This window comes from Vipera berus (genome assembly GCF_964194415.1).
Source record: "Vipera berus genome assembly, chromosome: 5".
Taxonomy (NCBI): Eukaryota; Metazoa; Chordata; class Lepidosauria; order Squamata; family Viperidae; genus Vipera; species Vipera berus.
Window position 1 is genome coordinate 103,189,276 of NC_138207.1, and position 25,000 is coordinate 103,214,275.

General features: G+C 41.6%; 1 protein-coding gene across 1 annotated transcript in view; it reads left to right on the forward strand.

Annotated features, from left to right (window-relative positions):
• ZMIZ1 (zinc finger MIZ-type containing 1) overlaps positions 1 to 25,000 on the forward strand; it is a 276,626-nt gene that overhangs the window by 1,147 nt on the left and 250,479 nt on the right.

Below are 25,000 nucleotides of genomic sequence, written 5' to 3' on the forward strand. Positions count from 1 at the left end.
TTTTCTTCTGCTACATTTTTGTTGTTGAGCAAATGTTTCCCCTTTTTTTGGTTCTGGGTCTCACCACACTCATGGTTAGCTTAGGAACCACAAAATTTTACTAGCCATGGCCAGAAAAAAAAAGACTGTGGATGTGGTCTAATTAAGTTTGGATAGTTTTGAATCTCTTGGTCGTCCAGAGCTGGTGGCAGAACCTCCCTTATTCCCCTAAAGCAGGGGAAGGCAACCTCGGCTCTTTTATGACGCATGGACTTCAACTGAGCCAGCTATGCTGGCTCAGGAATTCTGGGACTTGAAGTCCATGCGTCATAAAAGAGCCGAGGTTGCCTACCCCTGACCTAAAGGCAGGACAAGGATCATTGGATGAAAATGAATTAAAGAGAGAAGCAACCTAGAACGAAGGAGAAATTTCATGTCAGTGACAACATCAGTCCACATCGGTGGAACAGTTGTGAGTGCTCCATCACAGAGCCAGAATCAGAATAGAGCTGGAAGGGACCTTGGAGGTCTTCTAGTCCAACCCTTGCTTGAGCAGGAGACCCCATACCATTTCAGGCGGGTGGCTGTCTGGTCTCTTCTTAAAAGCCTCCAGTGATGGAGCACCCAAAACCTGTGAAGGCAACTTCTGATTGTCCTCACTGTTGGGAAGTTTCTCCTTAGTTCCAGGTTGCTTCTCTCCTTGATTAGTTTCCATCCGTTGCTTCTCGCCTTGCCTTCTGGTGCTATCTTTACCCCCCCCTCTTCTTTGTGGAAGCCCCTCAAACACTGCTATCATGTAACCCCAATTCCTGCAACCGTTCTTCAGAGGTTTTTGTCTCCAGGCCCTTAATTATCCTAGCTGCTCTTCTCTGCACTTTCTTTTTTCCAAAGTCTCAATATCTTTGTTGTCATGTGGTGATCAAAATTGGATGCAGTGTTCCAGCTCTGGTCATACTAAGGTTTTCATAAAGTGGTATTAATACCCTACGTGATTTTGATTCTGTGGAATCAAATTCTACTGGAGGCTTTTAAGAAGAGACTGGACAACCATTTGTCTGAAATGGTCTAGGGCAGGGGTAGGCAACCTCGGCTCTTTTATGACTCATGGACTTCAAGTCCCAGAATTCCTGAGCCAGCTGGCTCAGGAATTCTGGGACTTGAAGTCCATGAGTCATAAAAGAGCCGAGGTTGCCTACCCCTGGTCTAGGGTCTCCTACTTTAGCAGAGGTTTGGCCTCCAAGGCCTCCAAGGTCCCTTCCAACTGTGGTATTCTGTTATTCTAATGGATGTTCAATGTTACTGTAAAAGAAAGGTGAGGAGGAATAATTAGTAGAAGGGAACGTATTAGCTAAGGTGAAATCATGGGCGCTCCATCACTGGAGGTCTTTAAGAAGAAGCTAGAAGGTCACTTGTCTGAGATGGTATAGGTTCTCCTGCTTGAGCATGGGGCTGGACTAGAAGACCTCCAAGGTCCCTTCCAGATTCTATTCTATTCTATTCTATTCTATTCTATTCTATTCTATTCTATTCTATTCTATTCTATTCTATTCTATTCTATTCTATTCTATTCTATTCTATTCTATTCTGTTCTCTATTCTGTTCTCCTACTCTACTCTACTCTACTCTACTCTACTCTACTCTACTCTACTCTACTCTATTCTATTCCGTTCTCTATTCTGTTCTCCTACTCTACTCTACTCTACTCTACTCTACTCTACTCTACTCTACTCTATTCTATTCTATTCTATTCTATTCTATCCTATTCTATTCTATTCCTTTCTCTATTCTGTTCTCCTACTCTACTCTACTCTACTCTACTCTACTCCACTCCACTCCACTCCACTCCACTCCACTCCACTCCACTCCATTCCATTCCATTCCATTCCATTCCATTCTATTCTATTCTATTCTATTCTATTCTATTCTATTCTATTCTATTCTATTCTATTCTATTCTATTCTATTCTATTCTATTCTATTCTATTCTATTCTATTCTATTCTATTCTATTCTATTCTATTCTATTCTGTTCTCTATTCCGTTCTCTATTCTGTTCTCCTACTCTACTCTACTCTACTCTACTCTACTCTACCCTATCCTATCCTATCCTATCCTATCCTATCCTATCCTATCCTATCCTATTCCTTTCTCTATTCTGTTCTCCTACTCTACTCCACTCCACTCCACTCCACTCCACTCCACTCCACTCCACTCCACTCCACTCCACTCCACTCCACTCCACTCCACTCCATTCCATTCCATTCCACTCCACTCCACTCCACTCCACTCCATTCCATTCCATTCCATTCCATTCCATTCTATTCTATTCTATTCTATTCTATTCTATTCTATTCTATTCTATTCTATTCTATTCTATTCTATTCTATTCTATTCTATTCTATTCCGTTCTCTATTCTGTTCTCCTACTCTACTCTACTCTACTCTACTCTACTCTACTCTATTCTACTCTATTCTATTCCGTTCTCTATTCTGTTCTCCTACTCTACTCTACTCTACTCTACTCTACCCTACCCTACCCTATCCTATCCTATCCTATCCTATCCTATCCTATTCCTTTCTCTATTCTGTTCTCCTACTCTACTCTACTCTACTCTACTCCACTCCACTCCACTCCACTCCACTCCACTCCACTCCACTCCACTCCACTCCACTCCATTCCATTCCATTCCATTCCATTCCATTCCATTCCATTCCATTCTATTCTATTCTATTCTATTCTATTCTATTCTATTCTATTCTATTCTATTCTATTCTATTCTATTCTATTTAATTCCTGCTCAGAAGGAGCTCATTTTTGGAGACCATCTACCGAAGCTGACACTTTCATTGTTCCTTTGTTTTGGGAGCTGCTTGGTACCTTTCAAGAAAGAGACTCGAGGGCAATTCGGAGGGCACGGAGGGCGTCCCATGGTTTCCCCCCAGTATTAAATCGTCTTCATGCTTCAGTTGAGTGTGCCGGATAGGAGTCTGCAGATGGCTTTGAGGCAATTCATCTATTTATCTTCCGATTGCCTCTAAGTTACCTTGAAGGGAAAGAGGATGGTTGCTAAGCAACCGCTCCCATGCCTTCTCCGGCTTGTAAGATAATCATTAGACCAGCTGTTTGAAGGAGGAGAACATCTGCAGGAAAGAGGGGTTAGATCTGGCTTAATAAGCTGACCCTCATAAATAGCTGGGCCTAATGATAAGCTAGCATGGATGTCCCCCCCCCCGCCGCGCCCCCCCAAATCCCAACATCAACAACCCTCTCTTGCTACTCTTCTGTGAAACTCAAGGAGGTTATTTTTAACTCCGTTCCTTTCTTCTCATATATTTATTGCTCCTCGGCCAAATTCAAGCTGGGGGCTCCCTTCCTGATTTACCACCTGTGCTGAAAACTACAAGCAGTCCTTGACCTTCAACAGCTCATTTAACGACCGTTCGAAATGACAACGGCGCCGACTGGTGACCGACCGTTTTTTCACGCTTGCGACCGTGGCAGCGTCCCCGTGATCATGTGATCAGATGCTTGGTTTCAATTGGCTCGTGTTTATGACGGTTGCAGTGTTCTGGGCGCTTCAGATTACACAGTAAAGTAATACATTAAATCACACAGTACCACAGTAGTAAATCACATGGTACCACAGTTGTTAAGTGGCTTCCCCATTGACTTTGCTTATCAGAAGTTCGCCAAAAATGATATTAGCCATTTGGGGCTCAATTTTGGTGGTAATCCGAGACTCCCTGCAACCTACTAGGATGGAAAGAAGTACTACAGACCAGCTATGTAATTTAAACTCCTATCCCAGGAGTGGCTGGTGTAGAGCATTTATTGTGTAACTGAATTAATTGGGATGATAATTGGTGCACTTTTCAATGTATTAAAAAACATGAACTTACGGAAACAGAGTCAGTTGATTGGGCATCCTAGCTTTGTATCTATTATGGTGTAATCATTTCTAACATTAAAAGCAGCTTTATGCGAAAGAAAATAGGAGAAATGTTGTGTACAAATGTTCGGCTAAGCAGTTGGAAATTCAAGTAATTTGTTTCTTAGTAACCATCTCACTTTTAACCGATTAACAAAGAAATCCACTGATTTAAAGCTAAAATAATGTTCCAGAGCCGACCTGGCTTGAAAATAAATGCTTTGTTGTAGACAGAGTTGTGGTAGTGTAGTGAATATTTAAGAAGATGTCTGTGGTCATTGGCCCGGTTTGCCCTGGTATGAAGAATCCTCTTATGTCTGGGCCCATTGCTAGCAATAAGCTTTAAGAAGGAAATTCTATAGAATTAGAATACAGAATAGCAGAGTTGCAAGGGACCTTGCAGGTCATCTAGTCCAACCCATTGCCCAAGCAGGAGACCCTATACCATTCCAGACAAATGGCTTCTTCTTGAAAATCTCCAGTGATGGAGCACCCACAACTTCTGGATGTAAGCAGTTCCACTGATTAATTGTTCTCACTGTCAGGAAGTTTCTCCTTAGTTCTAGGTTGGATGTATCTTTAATGATTGTCCTTCTGTTACTTCTTGTCCTGACCCCCCTCTTCACTGTGACAGCCCTTCAAATATTGGAAGTGGGCTATCTTGTCTCTCCTAAGCTTTCTCTGAAAGCTTTTTCTTTGTCTGAAATGGTATAGGTCCTCCTGCTTGAGCAGGGGGCTGGACTAGAAGACCTCCAAGGTCCCTTCCAGATTCTACAGTATTCTATTCTATTCTATTCTATTCTATTCTATTCTATTCTATTTTATTCTATTCTATTCTATTCTATTCTATTCTATTCTATTCTATTCCATTCCATTCCATTCCATTCCATTCCATTCCATTCCATTCCATTCCATTCTATTCTATTCTATTCTATTCTATTCTATTCTATTCTACTCTACTCTACTCTACTCTACTCTACTCTACTCTACTCTACTCTACTCTACTCTACTCTACTCACCCTTACCAAGCCCAACTCTTTTTCTATGCCTCCCTTCCTTTACACATCTACCTATAAGGCCAGGCTGGAGTTAAAGAGCATCTCTGTTGCGTGTGTTCCTCAAATCCATCCGAATTGCTCTGTACCCTTTTGCCTTGTGAGAGCATTCTGGCTTAGCTACATTTCTCTGAGCTCTGACATGTCAACGGTGCCCAGACGGAGGTGACTGCTGTGCTCCGTACATTGCTGCACGCGAGCTCGGCTCTCTTGGGTATAAATACATGTTGTTATAAAAGGAAAATGACGGACGGCAGCACGATCCCTGGAGTGTTGGGATCTTCTCCCTGGAACTGCTCACAATGACTCTCTTATCCTGAGATCCTATCTCTGGAGTGATTCTGAGGACACAGCAGTTCCCAGCCTCTTGTGGAAAACCACAGGGAAGGAGGTACAAATGAGTGCTGTGGGAATTGCTTGTGCTCAGGGCAGGGTGGGGAACTTTCTGCCAGTCGGTTCTCTAGACGGGTTTTCTCATTCACACACAAACCCTCACACAAACACAAGCACACCCGTGATCTGTAATGTGAATAATCAGTCCTTTTCACAAAACAAGTCATTCTTTTGGGGGGTGAATTTTACTTTTACGCAGTGAAAAGGGAAGGCTCCGGTTTGCACGTGATGCTTGCGTACTTAGAAGAAGCTTCAGCAAAGTTTAAAAGAGTCAGTTTCAGTAACATTATCTCTTTCTTTTGTTTGCCAAACTACCATTGCTCATTGACTGTATCTAGATTGCTTTGAATCCTTGATGGTCAACATAGTTTGTTTAGTTTGACAAACTAGCATTGCTGATTGTATATATCTAGATCGCTTTGAATCCTTCATAGTAAACATAGTTTGTTTAGTTTAGCAAACTATTGTTGCTCATTGAATATATCTAGATTGTTTTGAATCCTGGAAGAAAACATTGTTTAGTTTAGCAAACTATCATTGCTGATTGAATATATCTAGATTGCTTTGAATCAATCAGAATAGAGCTAGAAGGGACCTTGGAGGTCTTCTAGTCCAACCCCCTTCTCTAGCAGGAAATCCTATAGCCTTTCAGATAGGTGGCTGTCCAATCTCTTCTTGAAAACCTCCAGTGATGGAGCGTCCACAACCTCTGAAGGCAACTTCTGTTCCTCTGGTTGATTGTCCTCAACGTTAGGAAGTTTCTCCTTAGTTCTAGGTTGCTTCTTTCTTTGATGAGTTTCCATCCATTGCTTCTTGTCTTGCCTTCCGGCGCTTTGGAGATTAGCTTGACTGCCTCTTCTTTGTGGCAGCCCCTGAGATATTGGATCACTGCTATCATGTCCACCCTAGTCCTTCTTTTCTCCAGACTGGCCATACTCAATTCCTCCAACCGTTCTTCATATTTTTTTGTCTCCAGGGCCCTTAATCATCTCAGTTGCTCTTCGTTGCACTTTTCCCAAAGTCTCAACCTCTTTTTTTGCAATGTGGTGACCAAAACTGGATGTAGTGTTCCAGGTGTGGCCTTACTAAGGCTTTATAAAGCGGTACTAATACCTTGCGTGATCTTGATTCTATGCCTCTGTTTATACAACCAAGGATTGTATTAGCTTTCTTGGTTGCTACCGCACACTGCTGGCTCGTGTTTAAGTGACTCCATGGTCCCTCTCACAGTTACTGTTTTTGAGCCAGGATTCACCTAATCTGTACTTATAATAATAATAATAATAATAATAATAATAATATAAAGTTGGAAGGGACCTTGGAGGTGATCTAGTCCAACCCCCTGCTCAGGCAGGAAACCCTATACCATTTCAGGCAAATGGCTGTCCAGTCTCTTCTTAAAAACCTCCAGTGTTGGAGCATTCATGGCTTCTGGAGGCAGGTTGTTCCACTGGTTAATTGTTCCAACTGTCAGGAAGTTTCTCCTTAGTTCCAGGTTGCTTCTCTCCTTGACTAGTTTCCATCTGTTGCTTCTTGTCCTGCTTTCAGGTGCTTTGGAGAATAGCTTGGCTCCTTCTTCTTCAGGGCAACCCCTTGAGATACTGGAACACTGCTATCATGTCACCCCTCACCCTTCTCTTCATTAAACTACACATACCCAATTCCAGCAACCGTTCCCTATATGTTTTAGCTTCCAGCCCCCCAATCATCTTTGTTGCTCTTCTCTGTACTCTTTCTAGAGTACTTTTGGTTTTTCCTGCCTAGGTGTAAAGCCTTACTTTTCTCCACATTAAATTTCATTTTGTTGGATAGGGCCCGTTGTTCAAGTCTGTCAAGATCTTTTTGGATCCTGACCTTGTCGTCTGGGGTTCGCTATCCTTGCCAGCTTAGTGTCATCTGCAAATTTGATGAATTCCCCTTTTATTCTCCTATCCAAGTCATTTATGACTTACTGTACTGGGCCTAAGATGGAACCTTGTGGTATCCCGCCGCTCACTTCCATCCATGTAGATGTAGTATCATTAAGGATTACTCACTGAGTACAGTTTGTCAGCCGGTTACAAATCCATCTGGTGGTGATGCTGTCTATCCCACATTTTTCTAGTTTACCAAGAAATAGATTGTGGTCTACTTTGTTGAAAGCCTTGTTGAAGTCCAAATATATTATGTCCACGGCATTTCGCTGGTCTACTGATTTAGTCCTTTGGTCAAAGAATGAAATAAGATTGGTTTGGCCTGATGTGCTTGCTACTAGTTATAACTTTATTTGTTTCTAGATGTTCACAGATCTGTTTGTTTATTATTTTTTCCAATATCTTCCCAGGTATTGATGTTTGGTAGATTTTGGTCTGTCGTTTCCTGGGTCTGTTCCCCCCCCCTTTTTTTTTTGAAGATGGGAACCACATGAGCTCTTTTCGAATCTTCTTGTAGTTCCCCAGTGCTCCAGGATTTTTGAAAGATATGGTACAATGGTTCTGAGGTAACATCTGCCAGTTCCTTCAGGACTCTGGGATGTAATCCATCAGGTCCCGGTGACTTATATTCATCAAGGTCAGGCAAGTGTTCTCTTACCATTTTCTTTCTTATTTTAATTTTTATTTCCAGTCTGTCTTTTACAATTCAGTTTTTGGTAGGTTGGGCTATAGTTTCCCTTTGCGTGAAGATTGATGCAACGAATGAGTTAAGCAGCTCTGCTTTCTCTCTACTACCTGTTGCTTCTTTGCCGTTTTCTCTCTTTAGTGGACCGACTGTTTCCTTGACTTTTTTCTTGTTATTTATATGTTGAAAGAAACTTTTTTATTATTATTATCATTGACTTTTGTTGCAAGCCTTTAGTTCATTCTGAGCCTTTGCTTTCCTGACTTCATCTTTGCAGATTCGGGCTACCTGCTGATATTCTGCCTTAGTTATGTGTCCCTCTTTCCATTTTTTGTATTTGTTGTTTTTGTCTTTCAGTTTATCAAGAAAGATCTTTGTGCAGTCATGCTGGTTTCTTCTTGGATTTCTTTTTCAGTGGAATTGTGTTGGACTGGGCTTTTATGTTCACATTTTTCAGTGTTTCCCACACTTATTGAGTTGTTTTCCCTTTTAGGATTTTCATCCATGAGATTTTGCTTAGGTTCTCTCTGAACTTGTTAAAATCAGCTCTTTCAATGTTTAAGACATTGGTTGGATTACATTCTGTTGCTTGTGTTTGCATTATATTGAATTCCAATTCAATGTGGTCTCTCTCGGCCAAAGGTTCAGCATGGCTTTTCTTCTAGTGCCCTCCTCTACTTTTTGGATGACAAAGTTGTCTGCTGAGTTGGTGAGGAATCTGTTTGATCTCCCACTTGTTGCAGACTTTGTCTCCCAGTTGTTATCCTTGTTAGAAAACGTGGTTTGTTTAATTTACCAAACTATCATTGCTGATTAAATATATCTACATTGCGTTGAATCCTTGATAGTAAACATAGTCTGTTTAGTTTAGCAAACTATCTTTGCGGATTGAATATGTCTAGATTACTATGAATCCTTCATAGTAAATATGGTTTAGTTTAGCAAAGTATCATTGTTGATTAAATATATCTAGTCTGCTTTCAATCCTGGAAGTAAACATTGCTAAGTTTAGCAAACTATCATTACTGATTAAATATATCTAGATTGTGCTGAATCCTTAAATCCTTGTTTAGTTTAGCAAACTAGCATTTCTGATTGAGTATATGTACACTGCTTTGAATCCTTGGTAGTAAAGAATGTTTAGTTCAGCAAGCTATCATTGCTGATTTAATATATTTAGATTGCATTGAATCCTTGATAGTAAACAATTTTTAGTTTATCAAACTATCATCGCTCATTGAATATCTAAATTGTTTTCAATCCTTGATAGTAAACATAGTTTGTTTAGTTTAACAAACTATCATTGCTGATTGAATATATCTAGATTGCTTTGAATCCTTGATAGTAAACATCGGTTGTTTAGTTTAGCAAATTATCGTTGCTGATTGAATATAGATTTCCTTGAATCCTGGAAGTAAATAGTTTTGAGGTTAGGAACCTATCATTCCTGATTGAATATAATAACTAGATTCTTTGAATCTTTTATAGTAAACATTTTTTAGTTTAGGAAACCAGCGTTGCTGATTGAATATATCTAGATTTCTTTGAATCCTTGACAGTAAACATGGTTTGTTTATTTTAACAAACTAGCGTTGCTGATTGAGTATATCTAGATTGCTTTGAATCCAATTTCCCTTGACATTGTACAAACCCACAAACAGAGGCATTTCTCCCGAGTGTGAGCAAAGCCACTGCTTACATTCTTAAGTGGCCAAACCTCCCCTTTTCCCCACTCATCTCCAAAAGAACAGGATGAAAAACCTAGATCTTGCCTACCGTAGCAGAATTTATGGCATCAATAGTTGTGCTTAGGCAATCAAATGCATGGATTTTTCATTGCCGCAAATGCCAGGAACCTAAAGGATCATGCAGGAACTCAGACGTCGGAGAACAACATCTTCGCAATAAAGGATAAAGCACTAAATTTGGGAGGACACTGGAAAATCTCTTTTGCCAGGGTGACCTTGTTATTGTTGCCGCCATGCAAACTATTGCTATAGCAGCAGGCTGTTGATCTGAAAATAAAAGAGTGAGTAGAATTCATTGGGGTGAGCTGGAAAGTTTGCCAAAAGGGGGACAATGTGACATGGCATAATATGCCCAATTCTTTGAAGGCCTTTTTTGTGAGAAGATTATGTGAACCTCCCATGCAGTCAGGTATGAAGAATCAGGACCATGCCACACAATTAAGTTTCAGCTAATAAGATTTATTGCTCAAGCTTATACACAATAATCTAGCCAACTAACTGGTCAGCATTAGATAAGAATAACAGAGAAACAGACTTGGATGGGACCTTGGAGGCCTTCTAGTCCAACCCCCTGCTCAAGCAGGAAACACTACACAATTTCAGACAAATGGCTGTCCAGTCTCTTCTTAAAATCTTCCAGTGTTGGAGCATTCATAACTTCTGGAGGCAGGTGGTTCCACTGGTTAATTGTTCTAACTGTCAGGAAATTCCTCCTTAGTTCCAGGTTGCTTCTCTCCTTGATTAGTTTCCATCCGTTGCTTCTTGTCCTGCCTTCGGGCGCTTTGGAGAATAGCTTGACTCCCTCTTCTTTGGGGCAACCCCTTAAATATTGCAACACTGCTATCATGTCACCCATCATCCTTCTCTTCATTAAACTCGACATACCCAATTCCTACAACCATTCTTCATATGTTTTAGCCTCCAATCCCCTGAACATCTTTGTTGTTCTTCTTTGCACACCTTCTAGTCTCAAAATCATTTTATATTGTGGTGACCAAAACTGGATGCATTATTCCAAGTATGGTCTTACCAAGACATTATAAAGTGTATAAGAGTTAACAATTTAAGGGGGGTTGGACTTGGATCCTTTTTTATGGCAACATAAGGAATCTTGGTTGATTCCTCTCTTGACGCTGCCACCCAAGATCTGTCTGTTCTTCTACATATACGGTATCCTAGTAAGCTCCCCCTCCAGAGTTGCCATATCGGTGAGATGGTCAGCAAAATACATACATACAAACTTACATACGTACATACATAATACCTCTGCACTCTAGAAGAGTCTTGCAGTATTTAGGCTGTTCCCTGTGTTGAGATATTTAATTGACAGCAGAATGTTGGTTCCTGGTGCAGAGAGAACCAGTTTCTGATAAACTGTTCAGTTATATATAATCTTAAATTGGAAGTTGTATTGTTTAAATATAGATTGTTAATGAAGTGCCTTTGTATAGCTCTTCCAGTGAATACTTTTTTTCTCTGTAGGTTAAAATAAAAAGTACCAAGTTAATTTGCACTATAATGTCAATTCTGCTTTAATTCAATCAAGCATTTTTTTTGGTATGTTTTCTTCACATTCATTCCCATTTGATTTGTCACCTCTTGTTAGGTGTTTAAAGCTTTGCCAGATGATTTTTTTCCCCACCTCATCTGATCAGCTTCACCTGAAATTGAAGGTGCTCCTATTACGATGAATTAATTTCATTTTCATTCAAGTTGGGATTACTTTAATAATGATAAATTGCATGGGGTCTGGAGCCTGTCAATTCCTAGGATGATAGTGTACAAGGAATAAAAAATAATGGAAAATATAGATTGGATAGTGATCCTTCCTTCCTTCCTTCTTTCCTTCCTTCCTTCCTTCCTTCCTTCCTTCCTTCCTTCCTTCCTTCCTTCCTTCCTTCCTTCCTTCCTTCTTCCTTCCTTTCTTGCCTCTTTCTCTCTCTCTCTCTCTCTCTCTCTCTCTTTCTCTTTCTTTTCTGCCAAAGATGTGAATGTTTTTATCTATTTATGATATTTTTGATCTCACTAAATATGTATATACAGATAGTCCTCAGTTTATGACCACAATTGAGCCCAAAATTTTGGTTGCTATGCAAAGCAGTTGTTAAGTGAGATTTTCCCCCTTTTATGATATTTTTTCCCAGCTGTTAAGCAAATCACTGCAGTTGTAAAATGAACCATGTGGTCACAAATCATGATTTCTTAAAAAACATACTAAATATCTGGAGAATAATTCTTTTTGTCATTTTTTTAATTGGTGTTAAGTGGGTTTCTCTATACACTAAAGTGAATTCATCCTGGTCTTAAAATGAAGACCTTGCTTGCACGACCTTCAATAAATGCTGTGCAACTTGAATTGTTGGCCTTGTGGTATGGATTTTCCTGTTGGCTAACCTACTGGAGCATAAAAATCCAGCTGTTGATATTTTTAGCTATCCAAGTTGTTGTCCAAGGGATGCTAAACTTTAGGGATTCTGTACTTTGACTTTGAAGTCAACTCAAGAGCCAAGGATGAAGGGGGATGGATTAGAAGACCTCCAAGGTCCCTTCCAACTCTGTTATTCTGTTATTAAAATCAGTCTTTTTCTGCTTTGCACTATGCCACTACTTTGTTGAATAATGACGTAAATAAATGCCTCTGTAGCTAGAGACTGTGTCAAGCCCAAGAAACCAGGAGTCGGTTCAAATGAACACAGGTTTATTGCATGCTAAAACTCTGTGAGAATCTGAACTACTAATGGTGGAAGCAAATTGATGGTAGATAAGAGTTACTATAATCGTGGGAAGCCTAACCAATTGAAGTCAACATCCTTACACACTAATTTTAGCTTAATTTGCAGATTTAGCTGGAGAGACAAGGAAGAAACCTGCTCTTTCCAACAAAGAATCGGAGATAGTCATATCAAGTTTCTGTTTCAAGTATTTTAAAGAAGATTTTAAATATTTAGTATTAACTGAATTAATTAAAGGTAAAGGTAAAGGTTCCCCTGCACATGCGTGCTAGTTGTTTCTGACTCTAGGGGCTGGTGCTCATCTCCGTTTCAAAGCCAAAGAGCCAATGTTTGTCCGAGGACGTCTCCGTGGTCAGGTGGCTGGCATGACTAGATGCCAAAGGCGCATGGAACGCTGTTACCTTCCCACCGTAGCGGTCCCTATTTTTCTACTTGCATTTTTACGTGCTTTCGAACTGCTAGGTGGGCAGAAGCTGGGACAAGTAACAGTTGCTCACTCTGTTACGCGGCACTTGGGATTCGACCTGCCAAACTGCCAACCTTCTGATCGACAAGCTCAGCGTCCTAACCCACTGAGCTACCGCGTCCCTTACTGAATTAATTAGTCCTAACTAAAATGTAGCATTTGTGCCAGCCTAACCATTAGCTGTCGGTATAGCTGACATTCTTAACAAGAACGTACCATCCCTGGGAGGCAAATGTAATTACCTGTTAAAGCAAAAATGCGGAGGAACAATTATTTGCAATTCTCAGACCCAAAACCCATTTTTGCAAAGTCAGCAAGAAAGGCTGTCGTTTCTTTGTGCTGCCAAGCCCTCAGCTCCTAAGTATTTGATAGGCTGGTGGTAAATCACCACTCCTGTTGACTGACGAGGGGCCTCTTTCCCAAGCTTCAATCACTTCCCTGGCTGTTTTTGTGCCTGCTCATCCAACAATCTTAGTAGCTGCAAAATGGAACGTATGTCCTTGTTCAATGGGGTGTGAGGCTACCAATCAGTTCGGATCTCCTCGTCTGACCGCTCTCGTGAGTTCTTGCAGTCTGGTGGTTAGCTTCCTCCTCATCTGTCCTACATAGTCAAAGGGGCAATCCATGCAGGGGGTCCAGTTGGAAGTAAGTCCCTCCTCCAAGCGATCTTTACAATACATAATTTGTCCTGGCATAGTAGCCTCCGGGCAGTGTGCGATGCCCCCGCTTGCAGATTTCGGAAGGGTTTGCCATGTGGTTGGTCCTTGACTTTCTTTTTTCTTTTCTCTCCTCTGTTTTTTGCACAGGCATCTTGTAATAAATGGTTGTGGGTACCCATTATGCTTGGATTGTTCATGTAAATCACAACTTCTCCCCAGTTGTTTAGCTTACAGTGGGTTCTCACTCTGCCGTATAGTGTTCTGACACAGCTCTTTTTGTGTGACGGTGGATGGTTACTATTGAAACTAAGAATGTGTAGAGTGTTGGTGGTCCTACGATAAACTGTGGTCTCTAGGCTTCCATCTTCCTGCCTGTTGACAAGGACATCTAAAAATGGTAACTGTCTAGCTTTCTTTCTCCATTGTGAATTGTATATCTGGGAGGATGGAGTTCTTAGCATATGGAAGTCTTTCAGTGCATTTCTTTTGACGATGACACATGTGTCATCCATTTACCGGCAACAAAATTTAGGTGTGTAGTTTTGAAATGCATGGTGCTCTAGTTCACGCAGGACAATTTCTGCAGTGACTCCTGATATTGGGGAATCCCAGGGGTGTCCCTTTAATTTGCTCATACGTTTCCCTTTTGAATGTGAAGAAGGTACGTTGGCAATATCGAAGTAGCTTCATGATTTGTGTCCTGGTTAGATTGTTCTCATCTGTGTTGTATTCTTCTTCTAGTTTTTTTTTATCTAATACTGCTTATGCTAGTTTGGGGGGGATGAATGTAAATACGGATACTACATGAAAGGAGACCTTGATCTCATCAGGAGCCACAATTAAGCCTTGTAATTTTGTCAAAAATTGTGTGGATGATGTGACTGTGCTCTTTGAGGGTGGGGTCAGGAAGTTTAACCGTTGGGCCAGCCGTTTAGCCAGGTATCTCATTTCTCTACAATAGGTCCGAGGGAAATTCCTATTTTGTGCATCTTGGGGAGTCCATAAAATCTCACTGGGGTGGCATCTGTGGCTCTTATTTTCCAACATTCTTTTTCTCTTATACACATGTTTGTTTTTTTCAGTTGGTTGAGATAGGCATTCAATTGTGTGATTATCATTCTCATTTCTGATGTCTTTGCTGGTCTACATGCTGAGGAATCATTAAGCAGGGCGAATGTCTTCATTTCATGATCTGTGTGGTTCACCACCACCATTGAGCAGCCTTTATCCACTGGCAAAATAATAATGTCTTGATCTGGTTTCTGTTCTTTCAAGATGTGTTGCTCCGTTGGGCCAAGCGTGTTGTTTGGCTTGTTTCAGACCAGCATTGCCGATACCTTTTGTCTGATGGCATGTTTTTCTGGGTCTTCTATCTCTCTACTTTGTTGAGTATGGACTCTAATGCTGCCATAAATGGTTTTGGTGTGGCACCTCATGCGTTAAACCTCTCATCGTGTTCAAGTACTTGAAATTCCCCCTGAAATTTCATGCATCTTAGCTGCACCTCGCAGGGCATCAAACGCCCCATTGAGAATTGAGACAGGGGTGCCTCAAATTCAAGTAAGGGCCTGGAAGATGATGATAATTTACTGGTTGAACATTCAATTTTTCCCACAGGGCTTGACCCCTTTAGTCTTGATAGACAACTTCCTCTTTCCCTGGAAACAGGCGATGGAACATAAGCTGGCCTTCTATGGACTTTCCCTACTGTTTTTAATATGCTTAGATTACGACTCAAGCCAAGCAAGTTGTCAAGCTCCAAAGGATACTTGTGCTGCGGCATCCATTACCGCTTCTTAGCTTGCCAATGGATTTGTGGGGAGGGGAGGGAAGAATGGAACACAGGTTTCTGATATCGACAGGCCACTCCATGAGAACCAAGGACTTGCAAGATTTGTTGACATTCTCTCATAATAATTCTCTGACTTATAATTGGGTAAGGTGACCTGCACTAATGAGGGGAGGGAGCTTTCTATACTTTTAATGTAGCAATTTAGGCGCGAAATAACCAGAGCTGGTTTTCCTTTCATTTGTGCCAAAAGGATGTGCTCAATAAAGTTTTGCATTAGAGATGCTATGCTTGCTTTGTTGGGTTCGCCAGTCGGAACCCGGACATATGTGGTTACCAACAGAATAAGAGACATGGAATTCCATGTAGAACTTAACAGGAAGATTTCTCCACAGCACAAATCGGTTTAAATGGGGTGTGTGGGAACCAGCACGGTATCTGAAAGACCTGACTTCTCCTAAGAGTAGAGTAGCATTTTTAGAGCCAGACTTAATACCTTCCCCTCAGCACTCCTGCAGGGCAGGTATGATAAAACCCCAATTGCTGAGCGAAGGCGTACCAGTGCCACTGGGGAAGTTGGAAGATATCTCTCACGTGTCCACTTGTGTTGCAAGTTCTAGAAAGGCATCAGATCAACGTATATCCTCCCTCTATTAGAGAGATTTCTACAGAGATCAGATAATTTTTATGTGAGGATTCAAATCCAGCCGCCACTCATTCAGAAGCAAAATTTTGTGCTGCTGCAATGACAATAAGGGGGGGGGGGAAGCACCAAAAGACCTAAAGATCCTTATTCATCTTACTACAGGTAGGTCTTGACTTCGTTTAGTGACTATTCAAAGTTACAATGGCACTGAAAGAAAGTGACTTAGGACCAATTTTCACACTTACGACCGTTGCAGCATTCCCATGATCATATGATTTACATTCGGATGCTTGACAACCAACTCATATTTATGACAGTTCCACTGATTAATTGTACTCACTGTCAGGAAATGCCTCCTTAGTTCTAGGCTGATTCTCTCCTTGATTAGTTTCCATCCGTTGCTTCTTGTCCTGCCTTCAGGTGCTTTGGAGAATAGCTTGACTCCCTCTTCTTTGGGGCAGCCCCTGAGATATTGGAAGGCTGCTATCATGTCACCCTTCGTCCTTCTCTTCATTAGACTAGACATACCCAATTCCAGCAACCGTTCCTGACATGTTTTAGCTTCCAGTCCCCTAATCATCTTTGTTGCTCTTCTCTGCACTCTTTCTAGAGTCTCAACATCTTTTTTAACATCGTGGTGACCAAAACTGGATGCAGGATTCCAGGTGTGGCCTTACCAAGGCCTTGTAAAGTGGTATTAACACTTCACGTGATTCTATCCCTCTGTTAATGCAGCCTAGCACTGTGTTGGCTTTTATAGCACGGGGTTGGTATTTATATGGTGTCTGTTGTAAATACCACACACAGAACAGCCCAAAGTTCACACACTTCTAGAGAGAAGTTCTCTGAGGATGGCCTCCCAGACTAAAAACTCTGGTTCTAGGGACTGACCCAGATTGGATGCTGCAACATTATCCTGGGACACGTAGATTGGCCTTCATTCATGAGGATAAAGGTTTGCTGAATCCTAGTTTACGAAGGAAACATAGAAAACTAACGGTAGTAGCCCATTGAGTTTGCCCTTTGAATTTTTTTCCTTGTTAATTTTTGTTTTCTTTCCCATTTATTTATTTATTGTTTTCTAACCATTTGGCTGCATTAATTGATTGATTGTAATAGATGTGACCAAAAATTCCTGATCTCAGTCCACGTTGATGCTAAACAACACCAATTCAGCTGGGAAGGGACAAAAAACTACTGGGCCTGCCAACACCCACCACACTCGTGAATTTATTGAGGCCCGCGATTCCACCAAAGGAGCCATTAACAAGCGTATTGATCTAGATCCAACATATCAATATGTCAGAAACCGGACCATTCGAACTGCCAATCAACAAGAGAGCCAATCGGCTGCTCAGGGTTGAAATATAGCTCCGGACAAACAAACAATTGCACAAACAACTGACCAGCACTGGCACACACAAGACACTTAAGAGCTAAGGAGAATAAGACAAGGAAACTAAATTGTAACAACTAAATTGTATTGAAACATGCTTGGAGAACAAACCACAGCCAAAATCTAAAGCCCGAGCTGCAAACATTTCCTATTATTTCATGACAGACACGTTTCTGTCTGGCTTCTTTTTGGACAACTTAGCTTTTCTCGAGTTGGGGAAGGTTGCTCAAGCAGAACTCAAGATGTTGCCAGTTACATAACAAGGATGTGGCTGTGCTCTTGCCTTGGATGCTGTACCCGAATGGCAACTGGTTGACATTTATGGAGGAGGTGGGTTTAAAATGTCTGTGTGTGTGTGTGTGTGTGTGTGTGTGCACGTGCATGTGTGTGTGTGTGCGCGTGTGTATGAGGAACACATGCTGAGCTTAAGAAATGTAATGGATACCAAGAACGATGCTATTTAGAGAGCTGCATGTGTCACGAGGCGCATTTAGACATTTGGTAGCTATTTTTGTCTCTGTCCTGAGTGGCAGTTTTGGGTGTGTGGAAGGGTGATTTTTATCCAAAAAATGGATGGGAGAGGACGTATAATTGGTATTCCTTTTCAATTTATTGCAGCCATTAGAATAGAATAGAGCCAGAAGGGACCTTGGAGGTCTTCTAGTCCAGCCCCCTGCTCAAGCAGGAGAACCTACACCGTCTCAGACAAGTAGCTGTCTAGCCTCTTCTTAAAAACCTCCAGTGATGGAGCGCCCACGATTTCTGGAGGCAACTTCTGTTCCACTGGTTAACTGTCCTCACTGTCAGGAAGTTTCTCCATAATTCTAGAATTCTTAATTCTAGCCAGCAAACAAACACAGACACACACACACACACACACACACACACACACACAAATTGGTGAGAGAGAAGATCCCTCAGGAGGAGCTCCAGCAGTTCAACGAAGACACTGAAAGATGGGACACAGTCTAGATATGACCCACTCAACTGCAGAAGGATGGCATTAAAAGGAAGCAGGGCAAAATAATAATCACAATAATAAATAAATCCTGGTGAGGATTGGATTCATAATGGCTGTTGTTCTCTTCAAGGGAGCTCTTAAAATGCCCCCAGTCCCTAAGGCGCCATGCCTGTTCCGTTTCATTCATTCAGCATTCTTTTTGAGGCCATTAGTCTTAGACTTCTGACTCCAGTTTCAAGCACTTTTGAAGTCTGAAAGGCTTCCACAATTATCTTCCCCAGTGCTTTTAAACATCAGTTTCATTGTGGATGTTGAGTAGGCTTCCATCTAGGCTTGAGGTTCTCTGAAAGTTTCAGTCTACGAAAAGAAAGAATGCGTTTTGATGGGCTGTTAAGCGTTAGAAGACGGCCATTGAAAAACTCGTCTTTCAAAACTGGAAAACCAGTTTGGGAGGACAGCAGGGAAAAGGGGTGACATGAAGGGTGTGAATAAGCTTCTAGAAGTCAGGGGTTGTTTTTTTTTCTTCCCACCTCTGAGCAAAACTCGAGAGAACACGGGGCACAACCTCAAACTGACAGGAGGGAAATTCAAAAGTAATGTTAAAAAGTATGACTGCGCTTAAAGACTTGGAACCAACTTCCAGCAGAGGTTGTGGGTCCATCATCGGTAGCTGAGCTTAAGCATGGCTGAGATGAACACATTTCCATCTTTCGAAAAAGATTAAAGAGTGGAATGGCTTGCCGCCAAACTTTACGGGTGCTCCATCACTAGAGGCTTTGAAAAAGAGACTGGATAGCCGTTTGTCTGAAATGGTACAGAATCTCCTGCTTGAGCAGGGGGTTGGACTAGAAGACCTCCAAGGTCCCTTCCCTCTCCGATGACATTCTGTGTTCTATGTCTTTTTCTGCTGTACGTTTTCTTTGTTTCTGTGTAACCAGACTGCTGGCGTACTCTTTCTCAGAAGCGTCACTCACTCGAGTAACAATTACCTGCTCGTGAATCAAACGGTTTACAGGATTAGGTTTTCATTATTTAACTTCTCTTCCTTTCACGCATTCATTCATCAATGGGAAAGTTGAGTTCTTGACGCTCTCTGAACTGAGTTGTTTGCAAGCACTTTGCTAGCCTGCTAGGTAACACGAATCACCCTGATGACGTTAGCTAGTCAGGTCACGAAACGTCTACAAAGCAATAACAAGACCGAGAGAGCGCCAAGAACTCTCCCAATTCTCTCCTGTGCCATAAATATTCACTTCTGTTGAAATGACAAAATTTAGGGGTTTGCAACCGATGTTGACTTCGAAGCATTTGACTGGAACCCAGGTCTTTCGGTGGAGAAGAGCGATCCCTTCTGATCTTGAAACACTCTCCCCGCCGATCAAAACGGGCCATCTCGCTTCTCAAACTGGGGCAGTCGGTAGCTGGAACGGTCTAAATTGGAAACCTATTGTACATCGCTCTTTAATTTAATTAAAGATGGAATGAAATCTGATTTGCTCTTCCATCTGACCCTGCTCCCTGCATTTGGTCTGCAGCTCTTTGCACGTTGTTCCTGAAGTCACGTAGGATATGGAAGAAGTCACGCATTTCTGATAGAGTCTATTGGTCAGATCCGGGGGGAAAAAAGCAGACCATTAACTGTTGGGATGGCGTAGAAGCCATTTTTATCTTGTTAACAAAAATCCACCTCCTTGAGAATTTGTAAAAATTGAAAAAGCGTTCTAGTAAAGGTTATTCATCATCTAGGGTTCGTTGTTAAGGTCTGCATCTTCTACCCAGATATGTATATAAATGCTATATAATAATAAAAAAACCACTTTATAATGCCTTCATTAGACCCCTACTTGGAATACTGCATGCAGTTTTTGGTCTCCCCAATGCAAAAAAAAGCTGTTGAGATTCCAGAAAACGTGCAGAGAAGAGCGACAAAAGTGAGTAAGGGCCTGGAGACTAAAACATATCAAGAGCAGTTTCAGGAATTCGGTATGTCTAATTTAATGAACAGAAGGACTAGTGGTGACATGATACTGTAGCAGTATTCCAATATTTGAGGGGAGGGGGTCAGCCTTTTCTCCAGAGCACCTGAAGGCAGGACAAGAAGCACTGAATGAATGGAAACTAATCAAAGAGACCCAAGCTGGAACTAAGAATAAATTTCCTAACCGTTAGAATAATTAACCAGCGGAACGACTTCCCTCCAGAAATTATGGGTGCTCCATCACTGGAGGCTTTCAAAAAGAGCCATTGGTCTGGAATGGTACAGAGCAGGGGTGGCGAACCTTTTAGAGACGGAGGGCCCAAACTGCAACCCAAAAGCCACTTGTGTATTGTCGGGTGCCGGGTGGGCGTGGCCCATTGGGTGGGCGTGGCTGCGGTGGTAACGGCAGACCTGGGTGGGACTAAAAAGTTCAGTCAATTCCAACTTTGTGAGACCTTTATTTTCCCCGTGAGGAATTGAAATTGATTGATTCATTGAACTTTTTTTTTTTTTTTTGCACACAGCGGCGGAGGCCTAAAGCGAAAAAGTTTTATAAAACCCAGCTGAAGGCCTAGGACTGGGGTGAGGGAGCGCGTGCCACCTGTGGCACGCGTGCCATAGGTTTGCCACCATTTGTATAGAGGGTCTCCTGATTGAGTAGGGGGTTGGACTAGAAGACCTCCAAGGTCCCTTCTGTCATTCTGTTACTTTGCCTGATGCTGGATGAATGGTGGCAATGCGACTTGAAAGGAAGCTAAGTCTCTGATCCAAGCAAAGATAAAAACCTAGCAGAATGTCGATCTTCATTCTAATGCCATCAAACGGAATTATGATTTGCAACCATTCATTCTGTAACGGTTCCGGTTGCGGCATGACTGGAAAAGGTGACTTACGACCGTTTTTCACATTTACGACCACTGCTGCATCCCGTAGTCACATGATCAAAATTCAGCCCCTTGGCAACTGACTCGTATCTATGACGGTTGCAGCGTCCCAGGATCATGGGATCCGCTTTTGCGGCTTCCCGACAAGCAGAGTCAAGGGGAAACGCCACAGTCCCTTAACAAGCGTGTCACTAACTTAACAACTGCGGTGATTCACTTAAGAGCTGTGGCAAGAAAGGTTGTAAAATAGGAGTAAACCCGGCTTATCAAATGTCTCACTTAGCAACAGAAATTTTGGACTCCGTTGTGGCCGTAAAACAAAGATTACCTGCATTAAAAATTGTTTCTGCAGCATCAGTGTTTTTGTGGCAAGTATTGATGTTGTGTAGTTCTTTGGATGTGTTCAACTACAACACCCATGATTTTGGATGATGGAGAGGTGGTCTCCCTTTGCTCGAAGTTGTAATCCAATCAGATTTGCAGGGCAGCAGGAGGTGGAATACCAGGTCAGAAAAAGACTATAAATAAATTTAATCACAATGTTCTTTGGCTCCTACGATTTCCTTCTACCAAGATGTTCTCTTTTGTAATGTCTTCAAAACAGTGTAATAGCCTTTAATATTAATTGGAGCTGAGAGCAGCATGATTCATTAGTTAATTTTTTTTTCTTTCCAGAAAGCAGAAATCCCTAATCAGATTTAATCTGATCCCTCAATGCCGCATGTGCTGTTAGTGCTAAATCAAATAACAATAGCAGCTATGGGTTGAATAGAAAGCATTGTCTGGTTTGTAAAAGACAGTTTGAGCCTCGCTATTTCTTGAATTTAAGGGGGAGAAAAATCTATGTATAGTGGGCCACAGTTTTTAATTCCTAATGGAGATACTCCATTCCCATTGTTGTTTTTCCCCCCACTGTCCAGCCTGAAATAAAGAAAAAATGTCAGTGAAATTAAACTCTTGGGACATAAATCGGTTGAACTTATTCACTGTGATTTTATTTTATTTTATTTTTGACATTTTCTGGGCGGCTGTTCAGTTTGAGTATGCTATTCCCACTTTAACCTTTAAAACACTCCCTACCTTAAATGGACAATTATTCCCGAACCAGATACTCCTTTTGGCATTTCCTCAAAAGGTTCAGTTGAAAAGTACCTTCTTTTCAATATTAAGTCCCAACAGCCTGCTTCCACATGGGTTCATTTGCAACCTACCCTTTGGCCCATTCTGACTGATCGCACATAAATCAAAAATCATGTTTAATCTAAAATCTTTCTCCAGCCATACCTTCCCACCCCTTCCTTTTCATATTCTGAGACAGCACCCCCCCTTTCAGAGAAAGTTACAGATAACAGAAGAGAATTGTAGGAGATGGCCAGGTTTGACCCCAATGGAAGGGTCAAACACGTCATCAGTCTCAAATCCCTTCGTGCCCACAAAAGATCTAAGTTTCGCCCTCCTTGAATCCTGCTAACTCTTATCTACCGCCAATTTGCTTTGACTGTTAGTAGTTCAGATTCTTGTAGAGAGCATAAGCTTGCAGTAAACCCATATATATATTCACCTCAACTGCCTGGGCTTCTGATTTCCTGCACTTGACATGAATCACAGTTGGAAGGGACCTTGGAGGTCTTCTTATCCAACCCCCTGCTCAGTCAGGAAACCCTATACCATTTCGGACAAATGGCTGTCCAGTCTCTTCTTAAAAACCTCCAGTGTTGGAGCATTTACTGCTTCTGAAGGCAAGCCATTCCACTGGTTAATTGTTCTCACTGTCAGGAAGTTTCTCCTTAGTTCTAGGTTGCTTCTCTCCTTGATGAGTTTCCATCCGTTGCTTCTTGTCCTGCCTTCAGGTGCTTTGGAGAATAGCTTGACTCCCTCTTCTTTGGGGCGGCCCCTGAGATACTGGAAGACTGCTATCATGTCACCCCTCGTCCTTCTCTTCATTAGATTATCATTAGACATACCCAATGCCTAGTCACTTTTGCAGCTTTGTTACCATAGATAGAACATAAGCTCCTCATTTTTAGTCCCTTGTCCAGCAACATAAATGTCATTTCTAAGACTTCAAAACTAACTTCCTCTGCTTCACCAGGGCTGGTGTGTATCCCACATATTGATTGTATTCCAACACTCTTGATGAGCGTATGAAATCCACCTTTAATCTTTGCAGCCAGCGCAACAGACTTCAGACTGATCCCAGAGGATGACGCAAATCCCACATGGTTTGAATCCACCAAGGATTCTTCCCCAGGATAAAAAAAAAACCCACAAAACTGTAATGAACAGAGAGGGAAAAGAGAGAAAAGGGGAAAAACCCCATTGGGTAGAAAACATATTGATTAAAGGAGCTAACTGTTCATGGAGGGATTGTGGCAGTGGTGGGATTCAGCCAGTTCGCACCACTCCGGCAGAACCGGTAGCTAATTTTTTGTTGCCCGGGCCCAGAATGGACTTCCAAAAGTGGCATCCACACAGAGGACCGGTTATTCACCTATTCGAATCCCACCACTGGATTGTGGAACATTTTTATCTGGGAATTTTGGAGTTTCTTTGAACGCTCATACTCTGGAAATACCTCGTTCCAAACTTATATCCTGTCCTTGGTGATCACTGGGAAAAATGGGGCTAGCGAGCAAGAAACGAGTGAATTTTAGCAAATTCAGCAAACTTTTTTTATTTTTTTTTAATTTTAATTCCATTTATATCCCGCCCTTCTCCAAAGACTCAGGGCGGCTTACAAGCTTAGCATTCCTTACAATTAAGGTGTTGGCACCATAGGTGCGGCACGATAACTGTAAAGTTGTTCAAAGTCCTTTAACATACACTGATGCCCTTGTGCACTTACATGTGTCCAGGTAGTCCTCGACTTACGACTACAATTGACCAACAACGTTCCTGTTGCTAAGCAAGACAGTTGTTAAAGGGGTTTTACCCCATATTACAACTATTCTTAAGAGAATCACTGCAGCTGTTAAGTTAATAACACAGTTGTGAAGTGAATCTGGTTTTCCCACTGACTTAATTTGTCGGAAGGTCACAACGGGGGGATGGGATCACAGGGCACTGGAACTGACCTAAGTACGAGTCAGTTGCCAAGCATCTTAATTTTGGTCACTTAACCACAGGGATGCTGCAATGGCCGTAAGCGTGAAAAAAGTTTGCAAGTCACTTTTTTCAGTACCATTGTAACTTCAAATGGTCATTAAACAAATTGTTGTAAGTCAAGGACTACCCGTGCAGTAGAATCTTTTGGTAGCATGTGTGCAATGGCCCTTAGATCATGCTTGTCCCATTGGTATAAAAAAGACTACACTGCTGAACAAACCAATTAACTTATAATCAAAGGTAACTGCTTTGAATTCCTTTGAATGTAGGTTTTATTTTTTATTTTTTTATTTTTTGCAAGCTTCCCCTTAACACACTGCCTCCGATGATAAGTGTGGCGATGCAGAATTATCTTTCTTCTTCTTCTTCTGATTATTTATTTATTTATTTTTTAATTCGGGAAGTGAGAATATGTATATACGATCAAAGTTAAAAGATCACAACTCGGCCAGCTAAATAACTGCAGTGAGAACGCTTACAAGGCAGCGCAAACTGGGAGCCAATGCTGCAAATGTTGAGTTTTGTCATTTGTCTCTGATATGTGATCGGGGGCTGATGTTAATAACTGGCGGATATTAATGAGAACATGGCAGGGATCGGTTTGCGTTTCCAAGTTAAAGGTCTGTTAACATGAAATTAAATAAGAGAGATCAAAATAATTTTTTTACCAGGATAATAGTTGTT